This window comes from Camellia sinensis, chromosome 9, assembly GCF_055761805.1.
Source record: "Camellia sinensis isolate YWXY chromosome 9, ASM5576180v1, whole genome shotgun sequence".
NCBI classification, from domain to species: domain Eukaryota; kingdom Viridiplantae; phylum Streptophyta; class Magnoliopsida; order Ericales; family Theaceae; genus Camellia; species Camellia sinensis.
Genome location: NC_138969.1, coordinates 118,108,559 through 118,126,783, shown reverse-complemented (window position 1 = coordinate 118,126,783; position 18,225 = coordinate 118,108,559).

Genomic DNA, 18,225 nt, shown 5'->3' with positions numbered 1-18,225 from the left:
GTAATGGAATGAGATAAGATAACCCTGTAAAGTTATTTAAATTTCAGATTGTCACGAGTCTTCCATTTGGAATTCTCAAAGTCTGCCACTAGCAGGGGCTGCGGGGCATGAGGGTCAGGGGTCACGTACCCCTCCTAACTTTTTAATTTTAATGTTTTTTTAAAATTTTAGTTTACATATAATCCTGTCCCCCTTGTACACGGCACTCTTAATTTTATTCAAATACACTGACAAATGCACCTACGGTTTTTTTTAGTCTCAATCTCAACCAAATGTTGACACACAAATTTTTTTTTTTTTTGGTGAGTACACATAACTCCAATCACGGCAAAATTAAAATCTTAAAATTTTAAAAGTGTGAAATATTTTATTTTTTTTATTTATAGTACTTGTTAAGTGTCCTCATATTTTCTTTGTCTACTTTGTCTCCTTTTGTTGCTTTGCAATTTACCGACTTGCGATTCATTAGATTAGGATCACACAATACAAATTTGGGACCACAATACAACCTTGTGCAAATTTTTTTAAAAAAATTCATTGAATACAAAAAAATAAAAATAAAAATTTAGTATATTTTTATATTTTATTATTTTTAATGAATGTTTTGAAAGATTTTTTTTGTAGATTAAGTGGATCTAAAAAGTAAAAAAAATTAATTAAAATATTTAAAAAAACGTTACTAAAAATTTTAAAAAATACAAATTAAAAACTCATAAAACCATTTTTAAAAATTCCAAACCAAACCATACCAAAAAATTTATTTTGTATTGTATGTATTTTTTTATTATAGAATATATATATATATATATATATATTAAAATTTCTTAATTTTTAAAGGTACAAGTCAGTTATTATTATTATTGTAAAACAAAGCATAACGCAGCGGAAAAATATTATCAGATCATACCTTAGGTGATAAAGCCTAAAGCGAAGAATCTCGTGGGTAAATTACGTGTTTCAAGAATGCGAACAACAAACCCAGCAGTTGAGTAATACTACAATATGAGTATCACCCACACAAGTCACAGTGTAGAGCCTAGTTCGTTCTCATATGGGAGAGAGTTAGAGAGTCTGGAAAAAAAAGTTATGGGTTAAAAACCACATAACGTATATGATATCAATCCCATCATATCAGATGTATATAATCAAATATATAACAATCAATATCCATCTATCCATAGATATAGTAGATATAAATATTGATTGTGGGTTATCCAAATAATTCAAATTCAAACTTAATGGATAATTAATTGGTCATGAGTCATACCACATGGGCGCCCAAATTCGGGTTCAATACCCGGCCCAATTTCCAACAATTATTTTCTTGAAAATTTGCAATTTTCCGACATAGAGATATGGCATGGTGTCAAAAAAAAAAAAAATAAGAATGGTGATAGAAACATCACATCAGTAAATAATAAGAATAATATTATATGCATTAACTAGTATACTGACTAGTGTATCAATTGTTGATGTGACATAATTTAAGAGGTTTTTGATATTTATAATGTGATTAATGAGTGGGGTCAATATTAATATCATAATTAGTGTTGGTACACTAATTAATATACTAATTGGTACATATAGTATTACCGAAATAGTAATATTCAATATTAAATTACTCAAACATTAACAATTATTATATAGCAAAGTAGATAAGGGCTGCGTTTGGGAAATTGGAAAATTCTATTCTTTCATTGTAGAGATTTGTGATTCACTGAAAACAGTATAAATAAACTTCATCATTGAGATGTGAAGTATATACAACAAAATAAAGTAAAGTTGTAATTTAAGCCAACACGTTTTGGCTTTGTTCGGAAAGTCAGTTATTTTAATTAGTTATTTGATTTTTTGATTATTTTAATTTGGTTAAAATAGTTATGTTTAGAAAATTGATTAATTTTTTTTTAGTTGATTTGATAATTGTGAGAGAAAAAGTGAAATAATTATAAATTGAATGTGATATTTTATTTTATCAACACTTTTAACTTATTTTGTCTTTTAGTAAACTATTTTAACACAATCAATCAGTTTAAAATATGAAGTTATGCGGCTCATTCAAATTTAATTCAGAAAATTATGTGGTGCTTTTTTTGTATTTTTATAGTACTTTAGATTGTGATTTAAATTTGACTTTCATTATGAGATTTTAAAATCTTTGATTATGAATTGAAATCGTTTTGATTATGAGGTATTTTTTGCACTAATTTATTAGTTGGTTTATTTTTGGGTTTATTTTCATCTTTTAGTAAACTCTTTTAAAAATTATGGGTTAATTAATTTTTAGTTCCCAAAATATGTAATTTGCATAATTTTGATATCAAATATTTAAATTATGTTAATTTAATATTAATATGTAAAAAGTATTTCAATTTCATCTCCAACATAACTCTGTCAAGTAAATGCCATTAAATTCAAGATAACCACGTCAAATAATCTCTTTTTTTGTTGATTTAAAATAGTAAAAATTCAATTAAAAATAATACTTCTAGTTCTCAAGGTATGAAACTTATGTCATTTTAATTTTTAATGTAAATTGTATCAATTTAATTTTTAATATATTAGAAGTGTTTTAATTTAGGGTTAGTTTGGGATGTTCTAAAAAAGTACACTTTTTGACTTATTGGCTTATATGGGTTGGGTTTGGGTTGGGTTTGATGTGATGAGTTAGAGAGGTGATGTGATTTAAATAAGATGATGTGACTTAAATAGAATAATGACTTTTTGACTTTTTGTATTATTTAGTAGATGCCTCGGCTCGGGAACTTGGGTACGATCGGGGAAGGTCGCTTCGTGAGCACCCCCGCTCGCCCGATCAAAGATTGGCCTCTACTAACCATGATATCTAGTTTTGAAAACATTATGCGTTCTTATTCCGGTTATTAGCCTAGATTTACTATGTGATGCGCACAGTATACAAGTATAGACTGAGTCGCCTGAATTGGAAGAAGACATTTCATGTTTGTTTATTTGAAAACGGTTTGATGATGCTACCCGCAAGTAGGCTAAGACGTGGATTTGCCACCCTCGGGTGGGCTTAGAAAAACATGATTTTGCCACTATCTAGTGGGCTTAAAACTCACAATTAATGAATTGTTCAAATTCAAATAACCCAATCTTCACCCACAGGCACTCAGGCAGTTATATCATATAAGCACTTAGCCTCATGGTAAGCATGCTATCATGGCAGTTACTCACACACATGCAAGGATGTTAAAGCAAAAACACTTACCGAGTACTCCAAGCCAAAACAAAAGCTAATTAGAAATCCATGCATGATCCCAACTATACAGTAATGCCTAATGCAACACATACAAAATGCAACTAAGATAGGCTCGGCTATTCTAAGATGGCATATGAAATGCTACAGCTAACATGTATTCAACTTGGAATTGAAATACAAATGCAGTTAGTATGATGCGCCGAGCCCGGTGCATGCAAGATAGATGAATGAATGCAAACATGGTATCATACTGTATGCTAATTGAAACATGCCCTAATCTAACCATCATAAGCTGATAAATAAAAGGGAGAAAGACGTGGGGTTGGAAGGCATACATCACACTCACGCACACTTATTACAACATTGCCCTCGCTCGGAGGGTCCGAAAGAATAATACAGTCCGAATGAATAGTACAGTCTGAATAAATACAAAATCCTAATTAATTAACAAATTAATCTAGGAAAACAGGTAAATTAGCACGCAAATCCATGGACTGTCTCAGCTCTGTTCCAAATGATGAATGATGCATGCTCGAGTTGCCTTGCGCAGAAATCCATTACGATGCCCCGGTTTGTCTCTATTTGCAATTGTTTTCGGAATATTGCGCAACGCTCCAGAAGGCCACTGATTTCTGATTTACTACAACAGAGAGCAATAAAGGGGCATGGCAAAGTATTTCACATATGTATGCATGACTACTCTTCAGGGAGTGTAGTCTTCGATCCTCGTGCCACCAATCACGCATATTGATGCATGATGGCCGAGGAGTCGAATTGCACGACTCAATATGAAATGAATGCACATGAAAATACAACAAGACCTAAACTCCATCATAGGTAATCCAGAGTGTCGGCGACAGAGAATTGAGACACGTTTCGTCACTCGGAGTACGAAACGTCCCTCGTTTCCCGTGCTCAGGCTAACTCCTATACCAAACACAATGCGAATGAGATGGCATACACAATGCGACTAACATACAACCTAGCATACGCAATGCTATGAAATGGCATACACAATGCTCAATGTAACATGGCATACACAAAGCTCTAACACGCAACCTAGCATACGCAATGCTATGAATTGAAAAGGCATACACAATGCATAATGGACTTACACCAACATGAGTGGACCTCAGCCACACTCACATCAGTGGCCATGAGATGGAAAAGACACAACCGAAATGCATGCACACATGCACGCATACCGAGGACCGAACCTAAGGCATAAAATACCACTCTACCAAAGCATGGCAAGGGATGAAAGATGGCATACAAACATGTAATTTCCAACGCTGAAACATGATGCTAAATGGTCCCGAAACATGGAAATATGGCACCCGATGCATGGAATAAGCCTCGAAACTCAAAACTAGGCACATGTATTGAACCACAAGTATACAAAGCAAGCATTATTTGATCATGAAGTCAAAAGACAGAGCCAAGGCAGTCCCAAAACATGCACATTTCTAGTTTAGAGCATGGCCAAAAGATGCTAACATAGTAGACTAAAACAGCATGCAACATTGGCTAGCAAGCATGGTTTACATGGCATGTATATGAAGCAAATGAGAACTCATCAAACCAGCCAAAAACAGTGAATAAAACATGCCAAAATATGCTCAAATAATCACTGAAATGCAGCCAATGCATGCAAAAATGAGGGGCTTCTTTGGAGGGCCTTACAAGGGGTTGTTAAGCACATACAAGATAGACACTTAGCCTGGCAAAACCAACTCTGGAAATGGATTATGAAAGCCCTAAACCTCACCAAATAGGCCCTGAAATCAGTCTAGGAAACATGCAAAGAAAGGCTCCTTTGAAGAGCCTTGGATGGGATTGCTCTACACATGCGTTGTAGGTATAAAATATGGCCAAAAGGGCCTTGGAAAGAGCCAAGGTAGACCCCAAAACTCATATAATGAGGCCTGAAACAAGACTTCGATTCATGCAAAATAGGGTCCCTTTGGAAGGCCCAAAAGACCCCCAAACAAGACAAGGAGAGAGGGGGTCACCCCCCTCTAATTTTGGCCCTCAAAAATGCATCTAGATTTCAGTGGCTTAGAGGCCAAACCATGGCCAATGCAAATGCTCTAATGCATAGCCTTAATCATGAAGGGAGGAAGCATGCATAGGGGGAAGATGACCCCAAACGGAAATTGGACCTTAACAAAACTTGAAGGGGATGTCAAAAAAAGACTTTTTCCAGTTTATAGAAAAATCTCAAAAATGCTCGCAAGTAAGGCTAAAATAGGATGCAAAAATAGCCCTAAAAGAGAGATAGAGGATAAGGGGAAGTAAATGACCTCAAACAGCAAAGTGTCCTCAAACAAAGTTGAAGAGGGGGTCAAAATAAGACACTTTACAGTTTGGGTCGAAGCCCAGAAATGCTTGAAAATAAGGCTAACCAATCATGCAAAAAAATGTGAGTTTAGGGAAAATAGGCACTTACCCTTGAAGAGCAGGTTTCCAGCAGCTTCTGGACCAAGTTGGTGAACCTTCAACCTCTAAAAATCAGCTTCAAGGGGCTGGAATGGATGGTGGAGGTAGTAGGCTAGGAGTTGTAGTGTAAAATGGCCAAGAACAAGGATGTTTGGAGGCTTGAAGTGGAAAGATGGAGGTTTGTATGTATATATCTCAGCCCAAAGCCTCTAACCCTTGCAAATGGAGGTGGAGTGTGTTATATAGAGGGAGAAGGGTGAGGCTTCTTGGAGAAGCCAAGAGAGGGGTTCAAAGCTTCTAAAGGAAGCTTAACCAAAGGGTCAAGCTTCTTGAAGAAGCTAGACCAAAAAGGGTCAAGTTTCCTCAAGAAGCTTGACCAAAGGGGCCAAACCATCTTCCTCCCTAAGCAAAGGGGTCAAAACCCCCTTTTAAGGACCAAAACAGGGACAAAACCCTCGGACAGTGGGTCAAGTGCAAAACAGCTGGCACAGCTGTGTTGCACTTGAGAAGAGCAAAAAGTAGGAAGCTGGCTGACCAGCTAAGGTGGCCGGCCGGCCGGCCACTTCCCCTGGTCAGCCGACCAGGGGTCAAAAAGGTCAACAAAAAATTCTGGCCGGCCACCCCAAAAAGGTGGCTTCCCAGATGAGTGCAACACAACTGTGGTATGAAAAGTCAAAAAAAGTGGCTCAAAAGAGAGAAAAGCTAGCTTTTTGTCAGAAAAACCGGCTTTTGGAGGGAGAAAATGAGAAAATTGGTTTTTCAGGGGAAAAGGTGGCTGGTCACCATACTACCCCCTCCCTAACAGTGAAAATAGGGTCTCTACCAAAAAAGGACCAAAACGAATGCAAAACGAAGGTTCGGGGGCCAAAACGCGCGATTTAGGGCCCCGAAAACAGGCTGTTAGGCACCGGAAGTGGCGTATGACCACAAAGGTGGTCTCCCGGGCTACAGTGTCCCTCTAAAGCGAGGAAATAAGGTGTGTGCCAAAAACCGGAGCAAACGGAGGTAATTAAGCGGTCCTAAACCGAGGCACACGATCGACGGCTCCGAAAACCGGAAACTGGGCTCCAAACGGGAAAAGTGGTCTACGACCACGAAACGTAGCCTACGGCCACTGAGAGATGGTCTACAATACCTCTCCCTCCCTTCGGGAAGAGAAAATAGAGAAAACAGGACCTGATTCGCAAACCGAGGCAAAGCACAAAAGAGCCTCGAAGTCCGGAGGCAAGGCTCTCAGCCGAGACTCTGAAACCTCAGGTCGAGCACAATATGCAACATCACCAAGCGCTCAACTGGTGACGTCTAAGTCTTAAGGTCGGTCAAAAATGGGGTGTCTACAGTTGCCCCTCTTTAACAGAACTCGGAAGTCATACATGACGGGAGTGAATGTCAAAGCCCAAAGACAACCCATTTTTGACAAGGCCGAAGACTTAGACAAACAGACAAGATAACACAGATGTGCCTGCAAGCAGGGGGCAAAATGCAAAATGATATGCACAAAGCCGGACGTAACTCATGATCATGCAAAGCAGCAAGCTGTAATGAAGCGCACACGCAACAGTTTTAAGCAAGAATGCAAAGCAACAACTACATTTCATGCAGTTTAAGAATACGGAGAATTATTCAATTCTCGCCACGTCTCACATGGAGAAGATACAATACCTGCGCGATTCGTCTGGTTGCACCAGCTTCAAATGAACCGTACATACAATATCGTGCCTGTAAAAGAGAGAAACTTAACAAGTACAACATCATTAGCTACACATGTTCAACACTACATCGAATGCGGACAAACAGGGTGTCGATGGGAAAGCGCATCGCAATGCGAGAGACACGCGTGTAGCAACGCAAGTTAAGCATGGAGGCATGACAATACGAATGAAACATGCACAACAATGCAGGTGGTATGCAGGAGAATGCAAGTGACGTGCATAACAATGTAGGATAAGTGCGAATTCGAATGCGTGTTTGACGCAAAACAACGAGCAAAGAAATGCAAGTTTTGACGAGTGCGACTCAATCGCGACCTCCAGTTTACCTCCCGGAAGGGTCACAGCGTGCTCAAAAAGGATACATTTTGCTCTTGGCGAGTGACGATGAAACACGCATCGAAAGTTGGAGTTGGAGTTCTCGCGGAGGGATTTCGCGACGAAAAGTGCACTTTTCTTGTACTTTCTCGGGTGCTTGGGACTCCGATGACTACCAAAATTTGCAGAGACCTTGGAGACCCTCTTGGGAACACCACTGACCAGGTTTGGAGTCCAGGGGAGGCCACCGACCAGGTTTCAGTGCAGGGGGTGGTCGGCCTACCAGAAAAGGTGGCCGGCCGACCACCTAGCCCAAATCCGGGGCAATTTGGTTTTTTTGCTCTTATTTCTTTAAATGTACATGTCCAAAGCTCTTTTCCTCATAAGTTCAGCTCCGAAACTGCTTTCTCCTCCTTCCTAGACCATTTTCTCTCTCAGATTTGCGCTCTATATGCGTTTTCCAATGCCCTATGCAAAGTTGTTTCGTGAAAACTTTCAGTTTTCTTCACTTTGAACCGATTAAAATTTGATTTCGGAGCTTCTTTTCTCATTTTCATCACTTGAGGTAAGTTTGTCTCAATATTTGGAAGATTCTCTCGGGAGTTGACTTTTGTTGACTTTTTCACTTCCCGAGAGTTGCTTTTGTTGACTTTTTCTAATTTTGGCTCATTTCGCTCATTTTTGCTCCTTTTTGCAGATTCCCTGACATGGCGGGTCAATTTCCCCATGGTGGAGGTTCTCCAGGTGCCGGAGGTGATCCAGACATCATGTCTCTGCCGCCGAGGATTCGGCCATTCATCCCTGAGAGGTACGATCCTCCGACTCATGTCCTCCCTCGGGCAGTTTTTTATCACTTTACCGACTTCGACCCTCGAGCTCCTGTGGACCTGCTACTGCGGGAGCCAGAGTCCCATCTCTCCCATCAGGCACGAGAGGTACGTACTTCACCTTTTACATTTCCTGCCTTAATTCTACATTTTCCCTGCATTTCATGCTATGTATGCTTATTGCTCGTTCTGAACACATTCGCACGCCATACTTCTGCTCATTTTAGCACACAACTTGTTCTGCATGCCTAGTCTATAACACAATACTCTGTCTTGAACGCACAGCTCAATCACTTGAATCTCTGAAATCTGAACACACAGCCCAAATTTAATTGTGAACACACAGCCCACATTCGATGAAAGTTGACACGTAGCCCAAACTTTAAATTTCTGAAATCTGAACACACAGCCCAAATTTGATTGTGAACACGCAGCCCACATTTGATGAAAGTTGAACACGCAGCCCAAACTTTAAATTTCTGAAATCTGAACACACAGCCCAAATTTGATCGTGAACACGCAGCCCACATTTGATTGAAAGTTGAACATGCAGCCCAAACTTTAAATTTCTGAAATCTGAACACACAGCCCAAATTTGATCGTGAACACGCAGCCCACATTTGATTGAAAGTTGAACACGCAGCCCAAACTTTAAATTTCTGAAATCTAAACACACAGCCCAAATTTGATTGTGAACACGCAGCCCACATTTGATTGAAAGTTGAACATGCAGCCCAAACTTTAAATTTCTAAAATCTGAACACATAGCCCAAATTTGATTGAAAGTTGAACACGCAGCCCAAACTTTAAATTTCTGAAATCTGAGTACACAACCCAAATTTGATTGTGAACACGCAGCCCAAACTTTAAATTTCTGAAATTTGAACACACAGCCCAAATTTGATTGAAAGTTGAACACGCAGCCCAAACTTTAAATTTCTGAAATCTGAACACACAGCCCAAATTTGATTGTGAACACGCAGCCCAAATTTGTTGAAAGTTGAACACGCAGCCCAAACTTTAAATTTCTGAAATCTGAACACACAGCCCAAATTTGATTGTGAACATGTAGCCCACATTTGTTGAAAGTTAAACACGCAACCCAAACTTTAAATTTCTGAAATCTGAACACACAGCCCAAATTTGATCGTGAACACGCAGCCTACATTTGATTGAAAGTTGAACACGCAGCCCAAACCTTAATTGAATTTGATTTGATTTGCACACAGCTCATATCCTTCATTTGCACACAGCTTATTCATTCCATTCTGAAACTGAATACATGTGTTCATTATGAATGCAGATGTCCTCCCGCATTACACAGGGATACGGTTCTATTGCTGCGAGAGATTGGTATGCGGAGCTCCCGGAGGCTGTCCGCGATTAGGTTGATCTAGCAGGGTTCGGGCCCTTTTGTACCGGGATATCTCGCTATCCAGCTAGCAGGACGTTGATGGGCGTCCTGGTGGAGAGGTGGTGGGACACCACCAACTCTTTTCATTTCACATCTGCCGGGGATATGACTATGACACCATTTAACTTCGCCGTGTTGACAGGCCTCGACGTGGGAGGTTGGGCGATCCCCTACGGTGAGGACATGGGTGAGTGGGAGGCTTCCTGGATCATCTGTTGGGAGCTCACCCACCGGTCGATCGATCTTCGGGCCGAGTCTGATACACCTGGTTTTCTACACAGTTCAGGGGGACTAAGTCCGAGACTCCTGAGGAGATTGCACAGTACGCCCGAGGGTTTTTGATGTTCTTCTTCGGTACCACTCTGTTTGCCGATAGGGCGAACACCGTTGGGCTATATTTGCTGAGTGCCCTGGTGGACCTCACACAGGTTAGTCAGTATGACTGGGGTGGCGCCAGCTTGGCTACCCTCTATTGCTATATGAGCGGGACCTCCCGCGGGCGGGGAAACATAGTCGGCGGCTACTGGAGAGCCTGGGAGGTACTTTCTGCCCTCTTGATTCACATTTCTGCCTTTCATTATCTGTACATTGCACACACGACACGCTTTACATTCTGTACTTACATTCTGCACTCAGCATTCTGTATTCAAATTCTGCACTCAGCATTCTGTATTCTGATGGTTTTTGCCCTGTTTTCCACAGTTATGGGTTTTCGCGTACTTTCCGACGCTAGCCCCAAAGCTCGAGGTAGAGGCCCCTCTCATGACCCCTTATTCGTTCGTTTTCGAGGGCTAGTACCGGCCACGGCCCCGGGAGACTCTCCCTTACTTACGGCAGTATTTTGACACTGTGCGGGCCACCGAGGTATTTCAGAACTCTCAATTCTTTATGTGTTGATCTTTGACTTATTTTGCACATTTGCGATTTCTAATCGGCTTATGCATTGGTCATCCGCAGATCTTATGGCAGCCCTGGGCGCCTCTGGGTGGGGATCTCCGATTCTAGTTTGTTGGAGGATGGGCCGCCTCCCGGTATAGGATCTTGTTCGAGGGGCCAGTTGGTAGGGCCTAGTTCTTGGGAGACCGCTTCCTTCGTTAGACTATGGGCTTCCTTGAGCCGAGTGTCCCTTCAGCACCCTCGGACGATATGCGGCTCGCTGATAGGCTTACTCCCCAGGGTGTCATTGATGCCAGGCTAGGCACTGATGCACTGTTGCATTTGGAGGACGGGGAGTACGCGACCTACCGTCACACCTACTTGATGCCTCCATTGACAGGTGTCCGTACTCCCTCGAGGAGGTCTACTGGCATGCCGTCTTCGAGTCGTACCCAAGCCAGAGACATTCCTTCGGCCAGTAGGGCTGGCACATCCAAAGGTGGGGCTGGACTGGTCCCCCCGATTCCCCCGACTTGTCATCATACCGGATGGCCAGATATCCCGACTAAGTTGACGGGATGGAGATACGGGGCTTCCTACCCAATTCCGATAGAGCCTCCTATGCCAGATCATCCATACACCAGAGACCCTGACTCACCACCGGTATGTTTTACAGCTTTGATTTATCACTCAGATACTTGGACATTCATTCATTCACTGATGATTTGCACTTGCATCTGCAGCCTACCACGGAGTATGCTGAGGGGTTACTCGGGTTAGTGGCCTCGCTTGAAGGCATGGTCTTGCGGAGAGAGGCGCAGCTGTCCATCATGGGTGTCTCGGTACTGTTTAGTTTTCTTGCAATTATCATACTTCTGATGACATGCTGAATTTGAACATTTCACTGCATTGATTGACCGACTGTATGCGAAGAGCACATCTGACACACACCACATCCATGTACTATATTTGCATACATCCACTCCATGTAGCTTTTATCCGTGCATCTGATATACATATTTTGGCTGATGCATTTAAATTGCACTCTTTCTTTTCAGATGCCTCCGATATATGCCGGACCACAGGCCGGTCCATCTGGGCCTTCCCGAGGAGCTGGGCTATCTAGGCCTTCTCGAGGAGCTGGGAGAGAGGAGTCGTCTCGCAGACGAGGCGGGCGCCGAGCACATATCATTGAGGAGGAGTCCAGTGAGGAGGAGGAGTCCGTGCATCGTCAGTCAGAGACATCTGCTTGTAGAGATGATGACTCTAAGTCTGGCTCTGAGGGCGGAGGTGATGCCGAGGAGGATTCCAAGAACAGTGGCTCCGATTCGGATAGTGGTGCTGATGGAGATGGCACAGAGGCTGTTTCGCAGAAGAGGACGAAGAGGGCCTCTTTTTCTTACGCTTGAGAGCACAGATGTTCCTGCTTTATTTGCCTTTTTTACTAGTAGTTGTAGCACATTGTACATTATTAGGCAGTTTTATTCTCTGTAAAACTTGTACCCTTGCTGTAAAATGTTGTAACAAAGGAAGCATGATGGAATGAAACAGCTTTTGTTCAAAAAAGTGTTGTATTTTATGTTCTTGCATCGCATCTCATTATTTTGCACAAAAATGAGATTGAATGGAAATCGTGCATTGAAAATTGCCAAGTTAGGTAGTGAACCGATGCAACAAACAAAGCAACTTAACTTACTAAGAAAGAACAGAACCTTAGCAAGTTTACAACTCGATAAGCAAGACACAACAATGTTGATTAAACTTACAACTCGATAAGCAAGACACAACAATGTTGATAAACAAAGAGTAACAACTCAATACACAAAACTCGTCAACTCGACAAAACTTAACTTGGTAAGCTTAACAACTCGGTAAGCAAAACAACAACTCGATAAGCAAAAACAACAACTCAATAAGCAGGATTTAACAACAACTCAATAAACAAATGCATTTCGGACGATCTGGGTGACGGAACGCATCCGAAACAGAGGAAAACTCATACCTTTAACGCCCCCAATGCATGGAAATGCTTGGAACTTTCTTCTAGAGGCTAGAACAGGACTAAAGCCACCCTCCTCTTGATGGCCGACCACCTAAGGGAGCTGGCCGACCAGATTTTTGCATTGGAGGGGAGAGGGGTGGTCGGCCTACCAGAAAAGGTGGCCGGCCGGCCACCTAGCTTGGCAACCACCAAATTTTCGACACGTGTCCTCCGAACAGTGCCTTATCCTCTTTAAAAACTCCAGCCTCGTGGTTCTCTCATTTCATCTTAGTTTTGCATCAAAATTGAGGCCCAAAATCTCACAGCTTGGATTGCTACTTTAGACGGCTTGAAAAAGTTGAACTTCCGGGGCTTCGGCTTGAATGCACTATTCACGCTGAGCCGTACTTCACTGCACATTCCTTTCCTCCATGCTGCGGTGAGGTTTTGGAATCCGGTAACACACGTCTTTAGCTTCGGCGGGCAAGAGATGTGTCCGACCTTCGAAGATTTTCAAGTTTTGATGGAATCTGAACGCCATGAAGAGATTTTGTCTCAGTTTCGCTTCGGTCATGCCCAAGCTTTAGAACAGATGTGTGCGCTCACCATGCACGATGTTCGGTCTCTGATCTGCAACGGGGAAATGGATATCCTTGGCTTGATTCATCGCTTTTCTGATGTTGGGAACCGCGGCAACCATCATTGACAAGGTTTTCGACAACACGCCCTTTGCTTGTGCATGCTATCTCACTTTTTGCTTGCCCCGGGCTTTAGCGGATCTAGCATCCGTCTGATTGAAGTTGCTCAAGGCTTGAAAGAAGGAAAGAGCTGCATTGCCATGACATTGGCCGAGACGCTGATGGGCTTGGATGCTTTCTATCGCCGAGAGGCAACCAAATTCGCGGGGAGTCCACTACTGCTGCAGGTAATGTTTCCCACCCTTTCTCACATATATATTGCTCACATCACTCAGCCCTCAGGCTCGGTTTTTCTCACAAAACCCTTTTCTTAATTTTCTCTCATCGTACATCTCTCTATTCTTTATTCTCTCATTTTTCATCCCTCCCCAGGTATGGTTGATGGATAAATTGCAGGTTGTGGACTCTTGCCCAGCCTACTCAGCTCGCGGCTACTTCTTTCGACAATGACTAGTCGATGCCCTTGATGAGGGATGGTGGTTCGACTCGATGTGCAATTTGTCTGCAGATCGTATTGTTTGGCGCTGTCCTTGGCTCAATCTTCCGGCAATGAGCTATAGCATGTCCCGGCAGACCAGGATCCAGTTGATTGGTCTGACTCACTGTGTGTTCTACTTTCCGTTCCGGTTCCGGTGCCAGTTCGGTCATGATCAGACTTGCCCGCCAGAGAGGATAGAGTATCCTGCTGCATTCCCGGTTCGAGATGCACAGCATGCCCGGTATGCCACAGCATGGAGGACTAGAGAGCTCCTGGCCCCTGCTCCCACTTTCAGTTGCACCTTGTCTGATGAGTGCTTGGATTGGCTCAATGAAGAGGCACAGGAAGGGCCTACTTTGGCATCAGAGGCTTTGACCAGCTCTGGGAGGGGGCACAGGAACACCTGACTTAGCTATGCTCCGAATTTATTGTTTTATTAGTACTTTCAAGTTTTCTTTATGATTGTAATAAAAAAGTAACTTCAATTTGTATGCAAGAGCAGGAGAACTCTATATTGAAATTAATGAAATTGAAGGTTATGGGTACTGAAAATTTTTCGCTTTGGTCCGAAAATGGTCTAAGTTGTAAAAAAGATTAATCTTGAACACAGTCAACTTTTATTAAAACTTTTCAAAACCATTTTCGATATGGATCAGAACTGGACATGCCTGAGATCTGTCACTGAGATGCACAACCCCGGATCCCTGCAACTGGAAATTTGCCCCTAGTCTGAAGAGTACCGCGGCACTGCACAGCAACGGAAAGTTGCCCCTAGTCTGAAGAGCACTACACCGGAGATCATAACCGAACTCTTGAATGCTGAATAGACAAAGATAGCCGAGATGGTCAAATGGACAAAGTTGATCGGGGAAAAGTTTATGGCTGAACTTCAGGATGAAGTTGCCTACGTATCCCAAAGATGGGAATCAAGCCTTACGTAGTTCAGGCTTGGGTTCACTCGAGTATTTTCACTCTCCTTTTACGCTCTAACTTTTTCCATGGCCGCCCTTTGCAGGTTTTCAACCTTGCGAGCTCATTTTTTATATTTTCCAATTTTTCACTGCTCTAACTTTTGCCTAGGTCGCCCTTTCAGGTTCTCGGCCTAGCGAGCCTCTCAGGGGTAATATTTCTTCAACTTGTCCATGTTGATCGGTTGCGAGAACTCCAAGCCATCTAGGTCCATTAGAACCACAGCTCCACCTGACCAGATTGACTTGATGATGTAGGGACCAGTCCAATTGGGTCTGAACTTGCCCCTTGGGTTGTGGATGGGAGCTCGGTTGTCCTTGAGCACCAAATCTCCTTCTTTTAGATTCCTGGACTTAACTTTTTTGTTGAAAGCCCGGGCAATTCTGCGCTGATAGCCTTGAACATGGTATAGTGCTTTCAGTTTGCGTTCGTCAAAAAGCATGAGTTCTTCAAATCTGTTCTGTTGCCAATCTGCTTCGGCTATCTGACACTCAGCCAGCACTCGCAAAGACGGAACCTCAATTTCAATAGGTAGAACGGCCTCCATCCTATAAACTAATGAATACGGAGTCGCCCCAGTAGAAGCTCCAATTGAAGTCCGGTACCCCCACAGAGCAAACGACAGCTTGTCTGGCCAATCCCGGTAGGTTTCCACCATCTTCTGCAATATGTGTTTGATATTCTTGTTGGCGGCCTCGACCGCTCCATTGGTTTGCGGCCGATATGTAGACGACTTATAAAAAGCCACGTTGTATTTCTCCAACAAGTCAATCACTTCCTTCTTGAAGTGGGAACTATTATCTGAAATGACCTCGTTTGGGACCCCATAACGACAGATGATGTTGTTTCTGATGAACTTTACAACATGCGAAGCCTTCAACACCGCATAGGATTGGGCCTCAACCCACTTCGTGAAATAATCTATTGCGACCAGGATGAACTCATGCTCGTTAGACCCCTTCGGAGTGACAGCCCCGATCACATCGATTCCCCAAACTAAAAATGGCCATGGCGAAGTCATATTGTACAACTTTGATGGCGGGATGTTCATGTGGTTTGCATGGATCTGACATTTGTGACATCGCCGAACAAAGCCGATACAATCTTTCTCCATGGTGGACCAGTAGTAACCCTGTCTAAGGATCTTTTGTGCCAGCATTACCCCGTTCGTATGTGCTCCACATTCTCCTCCATGGATGGCCTCCATCAGGCATTCCCAGATGACCTCTCTTGTATAATTTACCTCCACAGATGATGAACTGAACAACCATTCTTCTGATTGCCCTTTTATCCTTGGCATTTGCCCCTGGTGGATACGCCTCTTTCTCCAAGAAGTTCCAAATGTCGTAATAACAGGGGTTCTCATCTTGAACCTTGTCTATAGTAGCAATTGACTCATAAGCTGGCACAAATTTTTGGTCAATAATGACTGGACGCATCCAGACTCCAAACGGGATGCCTATCATGGAAGATAGAGTTGCTAGTGAATCTGTGAACCTGTTGTTCTCTCTTACTAGATGAGCAAAGTTTAGCTTCTCAAACCGAGGAATTAACAAATCCAGGGCCTGATGATATATCCTCATATTTTATTCTTTGACTTTCCAATCTCCTTTCGCTTAAGATACAACAAGGTTCGAGTCCCCGATGACGTCCAACCGTTTTGCCCTTAGTTCCAGGGCTGCTTCTAGACCGGCAATGCATGCCTCATACTCTACTTCGTTGTTCGAGACTTTGAATCGGAGCTTGAAGGCTAGAGGGATACAGGAATTGTCGGGTGCTATCAGCAACACTCCTATCCCATACCCATATTGGTTTGACTCTCCGTCAAAATACATCGTCCAAAACTCGTCGTTGATATGCAAAATGGCATCATCTAGGAATAAGTACTCAACTGCTTCACCCCCTTCCACTGGATGATCAGCTAAGAACTCTGCTACTGCTCTTCCCTTGACCAACTTGCGCGTCACATATTTTAGATCAAATTCAGAAAGCAACAACAACCAACGAGCTAGCCTACCTGTAAGTGTCGGTTTCTTGAAGAGATATTTGATGGGATCTAATCTCGAAACCAACATTACAGAGTGAGCTAACAGGTAGTGTCGCGGCTTCCTGGTAGCCCATACCAAGGCTAAGTAAGCCTTCTCCAATGGTGTGTAGCGAGTTTCATACTCTAACATCTTCTTGCTCAGATAATAGATGGCCCTTTCCACTTTGTCCTCTGATTCCTGCGCGAGCATGCAACCCATTGTGGTCTCAGTTACCGAAAGGTACAATATCAACGGTCTTCCCGGTTCTGGTGGTGACAACACAGGTGGGTTTTGTAAATATTCCTTGATCTTTTCAAAAGTAGCTTGGCATCGGCCGTCCCATTGGAATTTCTTTCCTTTCTTCAGGAGACCAAAAAGTGGTTCACAAGTCAAGGTTAATTTTGAGATAAACCGTCTTATGAATTGCACTTTGCCCAGAAAGCCTCGCACTTCTTTTTCAGTCCTTGGTGGTGGCATTTCTAGGATGGCCTTGATTTTGGAAGGGTCGACTTTGATACCTCTCTGTGTAATCAGAAACCCCAGCATTTTCCCATCTGTGACACCGAACGTACACTTCTGAGGATTCAACCGCAATCGGAATTCTCTGATCCTTTGAAAGAATTTTTGCAAGGCGGTGTAGTGGCCCTCCCTTTCTTTGGACTTGACAAGCATGTCGTCCACGTACACCTCAACCTCTTTGTGGATCATGTCATGCAATATTGTGGTCGCGGCCCGTTGATATGTAGTTCCAGCATTCTTCAACCCAAACGACATCACTCTGTAACAGTATGTCCCCCACGGGGTGGTGAAGGCAGTCTTTTCTCGGTCTTCAGGTGCCATCACTATCTGGTTGTAGCCTAGGAAGCCATCCATAAACGAAAGCAAAGCATGCCCCGCTGTGAAGTCCACTAACTCATCAATGTGCGGCAAGGGAAAGTCATCCTTCGGACTAGCTCTATTCAAATCCCTAAAATCCACACATACTCGGATCCTACCATCCTTCTTCAACACTAGAACGATGTTAGCCAACCAGGTCGGGTATTCGGATACCTGCAGGAAACCTGCGTCAATTTGCTTGGTGACTTCTTCCTTAATCTTGAGGGCCCAATCCGGGCGAATTCTTCTGAGTTTTTGTTTAACGGGTCGGGCCTCGGGGTCAAGAGGGATCCGGTGCTGTACAATCTGAAGATCGATTCTAGGCATGTCTTCGTGGGACCACGCGAAAACATCTTTGAAATCTTTTAATAAAGCGACTAAGCGCTTGTG